Here is an 11,752-nt window from a genome sequence, read left to right as displayed (position 1 = left end):
TTCACAAACTTCCAAAAATAGAAGAGAAGGAACACTTTTCAGTTCATCCCATAAGGCTCATATTTTCCTGTTATCAGAATGAGACAAAGACATCACAAGGAAAGAAAACCACAGACCAATATCCCTTATAGAGATAGATGTAACAATCCTCAATAAAACATTGACAAACAGAATGTACCAATATAGTAAAAGGGTTATGCATCATGACAAATGGGATTTATCCCAGGAATGCAAGGTTGGTCCAACATATAAAAATCAATCAGTGCAATACACCTGTTAACAGAGTAAGGGACAAAACCCACATAATGACCTCAACTGAGACAGAAAAAGCATTTGACAAAATTTTGCACATTTTCATGATTAAAACACTCACCAAATTAGGAATAGAAGAATTTCCTGCTAAAGATCATCCATGAAAAACCCACAATTAACACCATAGTCATTGGGAAAGACTGAAAGCTCTCCCCTTAAGATCAGGGGCAGGACAAGGGTATCTACATTCTCTACTCTTCAACATTGTACTGGTTCTAGTCAGTGCAGTTAAGCAAGAAATTGAAGCAAGAGGCATCCAGAATGGAAATGAAGAGGTAAAAGTTGTCTCTCTTTGCAGATGAAAGATCTTGTATATAGGAAATCCAAAGGAACCCACTAAAAAACTATGAAAGCTGCTAAATGAGTTCAGGAAGAGTATAGGATACAAGATCGAGATATAAAAAGCAGTTATAGGGGCACCTGGGTGGCTCAGTTGGTTAAGTGTCTGACTCTTGGTTTCGGCTCAGGTCATGATCTCAGGGTCCCGAGTGTGAGCCCGCTTTGGGCTCTGCGCTCAGTGCAGAGTCTGCTTCTCCCTCTCCCTGTGCTCCTCTCCCCTGCTCATGCCCCCCCAATAAATAAAATCTTTAAAAAATCAGTTATATGCCTATACACTTGCAACGTGAAATCCAAAAATGAAAATATGAAAACAATTTCATTTACATTAACATCAAATTGAATAAAATTAGGTGTTAATTTAGTGAAAAGGTATAAGATTTATATTTTGAAAACTGTAAAACATTGTTGAAAGATACTAAAGATTTCAGTAAATGGATCCCACGTTCGTGGATTGGAACACTTTATAGTGTTAAGATGGTGGCCCTCCCCAAATTGATGTAAAGATTCACTGCAACCCTGTCAAAGCCATAGTGACTTTTTAGCATAGAATGACAAGTTTATCTTTAAATTCATATGGAAATTTAAGGGACCCAGAATAGTCAAAACAATCTTGAACAAGGACCAAGTTGTAGGACTCAAACTTCCTGATATCAGAACTTACTACAAAACTACAACAATCAAGCAAATATCATCCTGGCATATGGACAGACATGTAGGTTAATGGAAAAGAATTGAGAGTCTAGAAATAAATCTTCATGTTTATGGTCAGTTGATTTTGACAAGGATGTCAAGACAATTAAATTGGGAAAATGGTGTTTTTGAACAAATGGTGCTGGGACAACTAAGTCTCAACTTGCAAAAAAAAAAAAAAAAGAAAGAAAGAAAAAAGAACGTCCCTGGGTCTCTCCATACACAAAAATAAAATGAATCATAGACCTCAGTGGAAGAGCTAACGCTATGAGAAGACATAGGAGTAGATCTTTACGACCTTGGGCTAGGCCATGTCTTCTTAGGTATGACACCAAAAGTGAAGGTGACAAAAGAGGGATGTAGGTAGTTTGGATGGATAACATCAAAATTAAAACTTTTGTTCTGTAAGCAATAGTCTCAAAGGAAGTGAAAAGACATCTTCAGAATGGGAGAAAATGTTAGCAAATCGTGTATCTGATAAGAGACTTAAATCCATAATAACATAAGGAGCTCTTCTAACTCAGTAAGAAGACAAGCTAATTAAAACATGAGCAAAGTGTTTGGACAGAAATTTCTCCAGAGAAGGTGTATAAATGGCCAGTAAGCACATGAAGAAACTACAGCGAGGTTCACCATTTCATACCCACCACGGTAGCTAGAATCAAAAAGGGGAACAGTAGCAAATGTTAGCAAGGGTGCGGGGGAATTCGAAGTCTCTTGTGTTTTTGAGGGGAACGTGAGACTGGTGTGGCCACTCCGGCAGACAATCTGGCATTTCTCGAGAGTTGGACACAGTTACTGTGTGAGCATTCGTGGGAGCATCGTTCATTAAAGCCAACCCAGGTGTTCATCAGCTGATGCACACCGTAGTGAAGGGTGGTACACCCAGACGGTGTGACGTCACAGAGCAAGAGAAGAGAGTGAGGCGCTGACGCGCTGTATCACACGGGTGGGCCTGAGGACCGCACACGACGTGAGCCATGCCAGACAGCGTCCACACGGTGCCAGATTCCACTGATACGAAATATCTGCAGCAGGCAAATGTGTAGAGACAGAACGTAGATTAGTGGTCTCTTGTGTCTTAGGGACAGAATGGGGGTCATGGGCATTGACTTTTAATGGGCACATGGTGGAAAACGTCCTAAACTTAGATGTGCTGGTGGTTGCACAATTTAGCGAATAGACTATAAACCACTTTAAGTGGTTGTGTTATGTGGCATGTGAGTTGATTCTCAGTAAAGCTCTTTAAAAAGAAAGTAGAGGCCATCTTAGTCCAGCAGTGTGTCAACGACAAAACAGCAGAGTGGGTAGCTTCTACCAACAGAAACTTACCTCTCAGAGTGGTGGAGGCTTCTCCCCTGCTTGTGAGCCGACATCCTCTCTCCTCGCTGTGTGCCCCCGTGGTGAAGGAGCAAGGGAGCTTTGTGGGGCCCTTGTAAAACACTGACCCCACTCATGGGGGCTCCTTCCTAAGGACCTCTCCAAGGCCCCAACCCCTAACACCATCATCTCTGGGGGTCAGGATTCAGTGTGTGGATTTTAGGGGGATGGAGACATTCAGACCATCGAGGGCCCTCATTCCAGTGACAGGAGATGGCATAGCCTGGCGGTTTTCTGTTGATGAACATCTGTGTGGTTTCTGCTTTTTCACTGTTACAGTATCTGTAAATAAATTCTTGATCGCATTTTGGATTATTTCCTTGTCACGCATTCTTAGAAGAGGTGTTTCTGCATCATGCTTGTCAGTATTTCTAAGTCTTGATGACATTTGTGGGGTATTTACCGGGAAGATGCTTGAGGGCCTACACCTGCCAGCCACGTAAGAGATTGCCATCTCCCTCTGGCTTTAATTACGAATGGGTCCTTGGTATGCTGGCTGGAGACAGGACCAGCGTCTGTGTCTGTGTGCTTACCCATGCGCTGCATTCGTTGGTAGATACTTTAGTATTTACGTGTGAGCCTGTTCGACACAGGCTAGAGCTCAAAGATGTTAAGTGACTTGGTGAATTAATTGGAGAGCCAGGAGTAATTAATACACTCTGCAGTATTGACATTTGAGTTTTCAGCCTGCAAGAATCTTATTCAGCTGGCCTAATTAGGAACTCAGGAAAGACCAGGGTGTGTGTGTGCGTGCATGTGCGCGTGCATGCAGGTGTGTATAGTAGAACAGCAATGGGGTGGGAAGCCGGGGACTGCAGTGCTCAAGCTTGTATGTGCCCATGTTGCAGAAGCACAATGTTTGACCAACAGCCTCTTCCAGGTGACTTCCTTCTCAAGAAGGTTTGCTCCTGGGTCCGTGAAGCATGCGCGTGCCCACAGGTCCTCCCTCCGGAGGGACAGCCGGCCCCGCACTCTGCACACGGACCCTGTTTCCTGGGCCTGGGTCAGGAATCCCCGTGAGCATTAAAGCCTTGCAGGGCAGCGTAGGCTCACAGAAGGCTCCGCCACTTACATTTGAAGAACCTCATCCTTCCTCCCATAGACGGTAGCTCTCCTTGCCTTTTTATATTCTGCTCTGTTGGAGTCGGAGACTCACAGAATAGTTCTTAGGTGACACGCATCAATGACTGTCCTCTTTGCCTTCCAGTGTCCCGACGTGTTTCCAAGGTGATCATGAAAGTCCCAAGGCCACTTTCAGACCAAGTTATTACCAGTTTTGTACCAGTTTCCCAAGTCATTCACACACAGGTTCTTGCACACAGGTCCTTCCAGTACTGTGTGTCACATGAGCCGTTGGCGAGGTGTGACAGCTTCTCGGGCTGGGGCACTGGCCTGGGTCCCATGCAGCTGCGGATGGCGGACAGTGCTGGTGAGACCGCCCTGCACGGTGTGCCCGCGGGGGGCCGGCCGTGGAGGGGACACTCTGTGCGTGCGACAGACCAGCTCATGGGCGGGTATGGTCACCAGTGCCCTGACGCAGCTCGATTTGGAGGTGCGCTTTTCCCTCTTTGTGGCTCTGGCATGTCCTACGTTTTTATTTTACCCATAGAAATTTCACTGGGAGTTTTTTTTAATTGATGGCATTCAGTTACGAGATCCTTACGATATCTTCAGTGATCTGTTGTTTTCTCTGTATTTCCAATTCTGTGCTGCAACTTGGGGAAAAAATCCCTGCTTACAGATTGATTAATTGTGAAGGAATACTTTATTCTGGTCTTCGGAGGTTTCTTTTCTGATCACATACACAACCGTGTGTGAGCTTGGAGGCGCGTGTGCTCTGCCAGCCAGAGTGAGGCTTGATTCACGGAGAGAAGTGCACCATAGCGAGTTCACTGCATCGGACGACAGCGCGCTCAGAGCCATCACCCAGGCCATCCCTGAGGACCCACGTCACCACGGGGCCCGGGAGGCTCTGCGCGGTGACGGGGCTGCCCGAGGCCAGCCATCGGGTGCCCCGCGTCACCACGGCCACCACCCCGCACTCGTGCTTTCCAGCAGCGTGCTCCTGTTGGAGCAGAGCGGGAGGTGGGCCGGTGCAGACTGCAGTGTGGCGTCGTGTTCTGACCGCCCGTTTCTCCGCACCGATGATCCTGAGTGGTGCTGGCCCTCAGGCTCAGAGGTCCATGGCACGGAAGCTTGTGCGAGGAGTGGCCGGCTCCGCTCGCTCTCCCTCAGTGTGTGGGTGGGTGGTGGGAGCGAGGGGGACGGCATGCTGAGATGGGGTGCATATCTGCTCACGACCATTCCTTTGAGGGCGGGCAGTCTCACTTTCCAAGCTATGTGGCCGTGGTTTTACTGTAATTTTATTTTCCCCTTTGTGTTCGGTGTTGTTTTGAGAGGGAACACTGGGAGATGGGTGGCTTGGCAGCTGCCATTGTCCTTTGTTACTTGCATTTCCTCCCTCCTGACTGATGTTCTGTGGAAGGCCCGCCAACCACCTGTTCCTGCCTTGGAGCTGTTAGCATCCAGCGCCAGGCCTAGCATGTGCCGCTCTTTCCAGGACCAGTTTCTAAAGAAACTAGAGTCAGGCATGATTATAGTCATGGTGTCCCTCTGAGCGGCGAACAGAGGTGCAGGGGAGGAGAGTTATTTCCTGGATGTCAGGTGGGCGTGCCCGCCAGGGGGCACGGGAGGCTCAGGCTGGGGATGGCGTGCCCAGGACGGCACAGCAGGTGTGTCCTGTCCTGCTGGGTGGGGTCCACTGGGCACTGTGTGCCTTCCCCTCTGGGCGTCCTGCACGGCCTCCCTGGCTGGGAGCGCTCAGGAGTTAGGAGTCCTCCAGAAATAACTCCGATATGCAAGCAGTGCGAGCACTCCCTGCCTTGGCCCCCTATCCCCCAGCCGCCCACCCCCGGGCTCGGGGCGTCTTTTAGGTCCCCCTTTGATGACCTCCATCACCAAGCAAGGTCTGCGGACAGGCAGAGACAAGCAGAGCATGAGACAGGCTTGAGGTAATTATGGATCTTTCTGTCAGATTTGGACAAGGGCTCTCAGGTAGCCGCTCAGGCTCTGTGATGGATCCCTGAATAAAGAACAAAATGTGAGGAGGGGCCTTGCTCACAGAGCTCTCGCGTGTGTGGACACACCAGGCCTGTGGAGCAGAAAGTCAGTCCTGGCACTTACTGACCTGACCCGAGAATGTCTAACCTGCTCTGCTCCTCAGTAATTAGGCTCGACTGAGGGACTGTTCAGAGTTTTGTCAATGGGGCGCCTGGGTGGCTCAGTCCGTTAAGCGTCTGCCTTCAGCTCAGGTCATGATCCCAGGGTCCTGGGATCGAGCCCCGCATTGGGCTCCCTGCTCAGTGGGGAGCCTGCTTCTCCCTCTGCCTGCTGCTTCCCCTGCTGTGCTCTCTTTGCTCGTGCTCTCTGTCTCTCTCAAATGAATAAATAAAAAATCTTAAAAAAATAAAGTTTTGTCAAATTCTGTTAAGAGTGTTATTCTCAGGATTCATATTTACACCTCACAAACATAACCTTGGGTTTTTTGGGGGAGGGGGCAATGTAGGGTTCTCTGGCGGACCCATGATCGGGCCTGAGGCTACAGACATGTTCTTTAGTTTTGAAGAAGGCTGTTAACCTTCTGTAGACCCTCAGGGTCCAATTCAGTACTTTCGTTTTTGAGTTTACTGTTTGAACATTTCAAACTTTTTTAAGATTTGATATTTGATGACTTTTATTCCGTTCTTCAAAGCTCAGGGAGAAAATCTACTTACTTTTGAAAAATAGAGTAAAATCCATTCTTGTCTTGCAGCTACTATATTGTCCATTGGACCTTTTTATAAATCGAAGATACAGTGTCAGATCTTTTTTTTTTTTTAAGATTTTATTTATTTATTTGAGACAGAGAGAATGAGAGAGACAGAGAGCACATGAGAGGGGAGAGGGTAAGAGGGAGAAGCAGACTCCCCGCCGAGCAGGGAGCCCAATGCGGAACTCGATCCCGGGACTCCAGGATCATGACCTGAGCCGAAGGCAGTCGCTTAACCAACTGAGCCACCCAGACACCCCAGTGTCAGATCTTAATGATCTATTTTTTTGTCTGTATCTTAAAATACTTTGCTGGTTTTTCATCCTAGGAATTGTGTTATCATTACTCATTGATTATCCTTAACTCTGGTAAAACTAAGACTCAAATAGGAAGAGGGTGGAAGAATAAGAGATGGAGTCATCCAGAAGAATCATGTCGTAGTGAAATAAACCATCCCTTTTATGTGATCCTTCACGTTTCTTATTGTGTTTCCCAGACAATTGCATTGTCTTTCAACAACGTGTGAAAGAAATCTGGAGGCATTTTTGTAGTCTTTTTTTTTTTTTTTAAGATTATATTTATTTATTTGAGAGAGAGAGCACGCACAAGCAGGGGGCAGCAGGCAGAGGGAGAAGCAGACTCCCCGTGGAGCAGGGAGCCCGATGCGGGGCTCAGTCCCAGGACCCTGGGATCATGACCTGAGTGGAAGGCAGACAGATGCTTAACCGACTGCAGGTGTCCCTGCAGTCTTTTGTTTTTTAAGCTTTTATTTTTTTTTATTTTTATTTTTTAAAAATATTTTATTTATTTATTTGACAGAGAGAGACACAGTGAGAGAGGGAACACAAGCAAGGGGGGGTGGGAGAGGGAGAAGCAGGCTTCCCGCGGAGCAGGGAGCCCGATGCGGGGCTCGATCCCAGGACCCTGGGATCATGACCTGAGCCGAAGGTAGACGCTTAACGACTGAGCCACCCAGGCGCCCCCATTTGGCATTTTTTATATTCCACCCATAATGATGAAGAGGAGAATGGCAGAGGAAGACCCTTGCCCACTGTTGGGTGCATTGGAAGTTGGGTGCAGAGAGGTAGAGAGCAGCCGTCTAGACGTCCTGTCGATGTTCAGTGGACAGCATCTCAGGTGCAAATATCAGTGAGTGAACTGTGGAATTCTCAGGACATGAAGGAAAGCTGCTTTCTCGTCCAGTTCATCATTCAACAGGAAGGACCTCATCACATAATATTTTGTGGCAATTATGAGGACTGTCTTCTCTTGCCAAAAAGATCTGTATTCTTTGATTTTCCATGACTGACGTTTGTGGGTCAGACTTGGATAGAGGTGACAAATGCTGAAAGCAGGTGTGTGCTCAAGAGGTGACTGGAAGATGTGAAGAGGAAGTTGTATAAATGGAGAAAAGCACTGGCTCATCATTCTAACTGGTGTCCATAAATCAAAAAGTGAAAATTCTTTGTGTTTCCATAGCAGAGAAGATCACTATCTTCTCTTCAACAAAATTGTAGCCCACAACAGACTCAAAAGTATTGAATTTTGGGAGCGCCTGGGTGGCTCAGTCGGTTGGGTGACTGACTCTTGGTTTTGGCTCAAGTCGTGATCTTGGCATCACGGGATCAAGCCCAGTGTTGGGCTCCGAGCTTGGTGCAGAGTCTGCTTGGGACTTTCTCCCTCTCCTTCTATTCCTCCCCCTGCTCTCTCTCTCTCCAATAAATAAATGCATTTTTTTTAAAAAGTATTGAATTTTGAAAACAATAAGGCGAACTACAAGTAATAATCACCCGAAACCTTTTGGAGATGAATTTGAAATCTGGGAATTTGATTGAATTTGAACAAAGCAAGTGCAAGAACCAGAAGTCATGACAAGTGAGGATGCATCAGAGAAGACTTTGAAACCTGGAACCATGACTGCATTTTGACAGTGTTGGTAGAGCGAGAACCACAGTCCTAACAAGCGACACACTACAGGAGTCCGTAAGTTGTCACCAGCATTTACAATACGGGTGTGATCCGGCCTCAGTCATGACACTGTGAGCAATGATTTGTTTGCAAGGGCTGTTGTCTATTTCGAGCCTTTTGTATCTTCAAAACTAGGAAAATATGGGGGAAAAGTCAACTATGTTTAAAATCATGTTAAAATTTCTAACAAAGTTGTCTTTTACCTTCCCTCTTTTCTTAATTCTGTAAATTATTTGTAAAATGGCTTAAAAATACATAAACATAAAGTGTGTATGGGATTCAGATGACAAATGATGGTCATTTTCCCTGATATGCTGTGGGTTCTTGCAGTATCTAGTCTGTAGTCTGCAGGTGGTCCCCTGGGGTGTCTGAGAGCCTTCTGGAAATGTGGGTGTGGAGTCACTGCAGGTCAGTGTCAGATGGACTGGGGGGGCACGCCTGCACTGCCTCTCTCGTGGCCTGGCTCCGGAAGGCTGTGATGACCCCTGGTTCTTGTGTCTCAGTGAATGGCAGAGAGGGCTTCTGTCACCTTTCTGAACTCGGGGCAGCGCTGGGGACCCCAGCGGCTTTGGAGCGCCTGGGTGGGTGTTGTTGGCCGTGGGGGGGCAGAGCCGGGCTTTGCAGATGCGCCCCTTGCTCTGTGGGGTTGGGGCCTGTGTGTGCTCTGCAGGTGGCCAGCTGATAATTCAAATTTAAAAATTGGTGTTGTGGTAAGTTAACTTGCAAAACCTGGACCTGGATGGTCGGCCTTTATCCTTCTTCTCCCCACTCCCTGCAAGAAAAACGAGGCCTTGGGATTGTTTCGGCAGGAATGCCTACTCTTGGTGTGTCGGGCACTGTGCCCAATGTTCTATGTGTATTCGGTCTGAAAAGGATGCCATATTCCAGCCGGGAGAACCAGGCTCATTCACTGGAGAGACCTGGTCAAGGTCATGGGGCCTTGCAGCAGGTTGGACTCCAGGCCTGGGAGAGTGAGTAGTGCCAGGGTTCTTTTGTGCTTTCCTTTTTCACTGGGGAAGGCAGGCTGCTCTGTATGCTGTCCGCGTTAACTACCAGCAATAGAGCCGTCTCTGTTTTGTTTTAACTTTGTTCTGAGGTGTTTTTCTCCTCATTCTTTATAAAGACGTCTTATGGACTTCTGAGGGCCCTATGCATCCCCGTCACAATTGGTTTCCTCGGGGAGTTTCAGGGACTCTCTCGTGGGTAATTAGAAGTGGTCACTCGCTCACACTCTTGCAGCTGCTTAGCTGTGCTGCTAATGTGCATCTGCGTTTTTGCTTCAATAATAAGAATTGAATAGTGTTCAAGAAGGATTCAAACCGCATTAATATTTAAGAGCCTTTTTGGATCCAGAAAGCGCCCAGGGAAACCCTTCTGGGTATAATGTATATAGCCCATGTCAATTAGGAAGAAGGATGGGGCGCGCTCAGCTCCCCGTCCGCAGAGGCTTCCTGCGAGCTGGTCTCCGGGAGGCGCTGCTCCTCCCGCGCTCGGCCGCCAGACTCCCAAAGGCGTCCGCCCTGACAAGTCATGCTTCCTCTTCCTTTGTGGTTCTAAATAGATCTGTGTCCCGAGCAGAAAGGAAAATCAATTTAATTACTTATGAAACTTTTCCTTAAGGGCGATTGAATTATGAGGAAGAAATGAAGTATCTGTCATTGCTAAGTTTATTTCAGGGCTGAACACAGGAGAAATTCATTTTGCTACGAAGACTAGGTGTCCATTGGTTGGTGAAAATAGACACAGGGTGCACACAGAGGCATGCTCATCCAGAACCGTGGGCTGGAGAGGCTTTGTGCCTCTGGGAGCATGGGGTAGGCAAGCACGAGTTCTAACGCCTGCAGGAAGATGGGGTTGAACACAAGCCAGAGGACTTCGGGAATCAGGTGTCAGAGCAGAGGAATTATGAAGGAGGACAGAGCTAATTGCAGTTAATGTAATTACGAGGAGAGAGATGTACTCTGGGGGGAGCTGCCTGCCTCACTTCTGGCGAGGGCTGGCCTCCCGGCCTCCCCGCCTCCCCCATCCTTGTGTGAGTGATGAGCCCCGTGGCCTGCTCATCGGAGCTGGTGATGGTGGGCGTCCTGCCATCGGCCCCATAGCCGTGAGCTGTGGGCAGAAGCTGCTTTGTGATTTTTCTCTACATGACAGAACTTTGCAGTGTATCTCCTTGAGCAGAAATCGGCTCAGAGAACAAAGTTGTCTTATAGCTGAGGCCTGAAGTGGTCGTGTGTCACGGATGGCAGAGTGAAACAGTGGAGTGGGCCACTGCATGGCAGGACCGGGGTAGGACTGTGATTGAAAAGGGGACAGGAAATCAGCTCTCCCTGTCCCTTGCTGGGATAGTCTGTCTGATCAAGCGATTGATTGATCAGTCTGCCCCCCTCCTTACCTACCTGAGCACCTGCCTCTCTTTTAAGGTAGATAATTCAATGGCTTTTAGTGAATTCACAGAGTTGTGTGACCATGACCACCAGTTCCAACACATTTCCACCTCTTAGAAAAAACCCTTGTGCCCATCTGTGCTCACTCCCCAGCCCTCCTCCCCACACCCCCTGGCAATTCCTAGTCTACTTTCTGTCTCTGTGGATTTGCCTCTTCTGGACCTTTCATACAATATCTGGATTCGTGTGGTATGTGGCCTTTTGTGACGGACTTCTTCCACTCAGCATAATGTCCTTGTGATTCTTCCATGTTGTAGCGTGCGTGTCCGGATGCCATTGCTTTCAAGGCTGAGGATCTCATTCTATGGTTGGACCACATTTTGTCTGTCCATTCATCGGCTGATGGACATTTGGATTGTGTTCACGTTTTGGCTGTTGTGAGTGATGCCGCCGTGAGTGTGGGTGGACACGTGTGTTTGTTTCTCTTGGGCGTACACCTCAGAGCGCAGGTGCTGGGTCACGTGGAGGCCCAGTGTTTACCTGTTGGAGGAGCTGCGGGACTGGTTTCCACAGGGGCTGTAGCATCTCATGCTCCCCCCCAGCAGCGTGGGAGGGCTCTGGTCTCCCTCATCCTCACCCACACGTGGTAGCCGCTGTCTTTCTGTTACCGCCGTGCTCGTGGGCACGCAGCCATAGCCTGTGGCTTTGGTTTGTATTTCCCTGATGACTGGTGCTGCCAGGCACCTTTTCATGTGCTATTTGATGCTGATTGGATTCACTTAAAAATCTTTTAAAATTTGAATTCCTCCGCTAGTATTAAAGTCTACATGCTCCATGTTTTATTTGTGTTTAATAAACCTTTTCATTCAGT

Source organism: Mirounga angustirostris, unplaced genomic scaffold, assembly GCF_029215605.1.
Source record: "Mirounga angustirostris isolate CCGP_5_RB_7025 unplaced genomic scaffold, mMirAng1.0.hap1 SCAF_7, whole genome shotgun sequence".
Lineage (NCBI taxonomy): Eukaryota > Metazoa > Chordata > Mammalia > Carnivora > Phocidae > Mirounga > Mirounga angustirostris.
The sequence above is the reverse complement of the archived record's forward strand: the minus strand, read 5'-3'. Positions refer to the sequence as shown.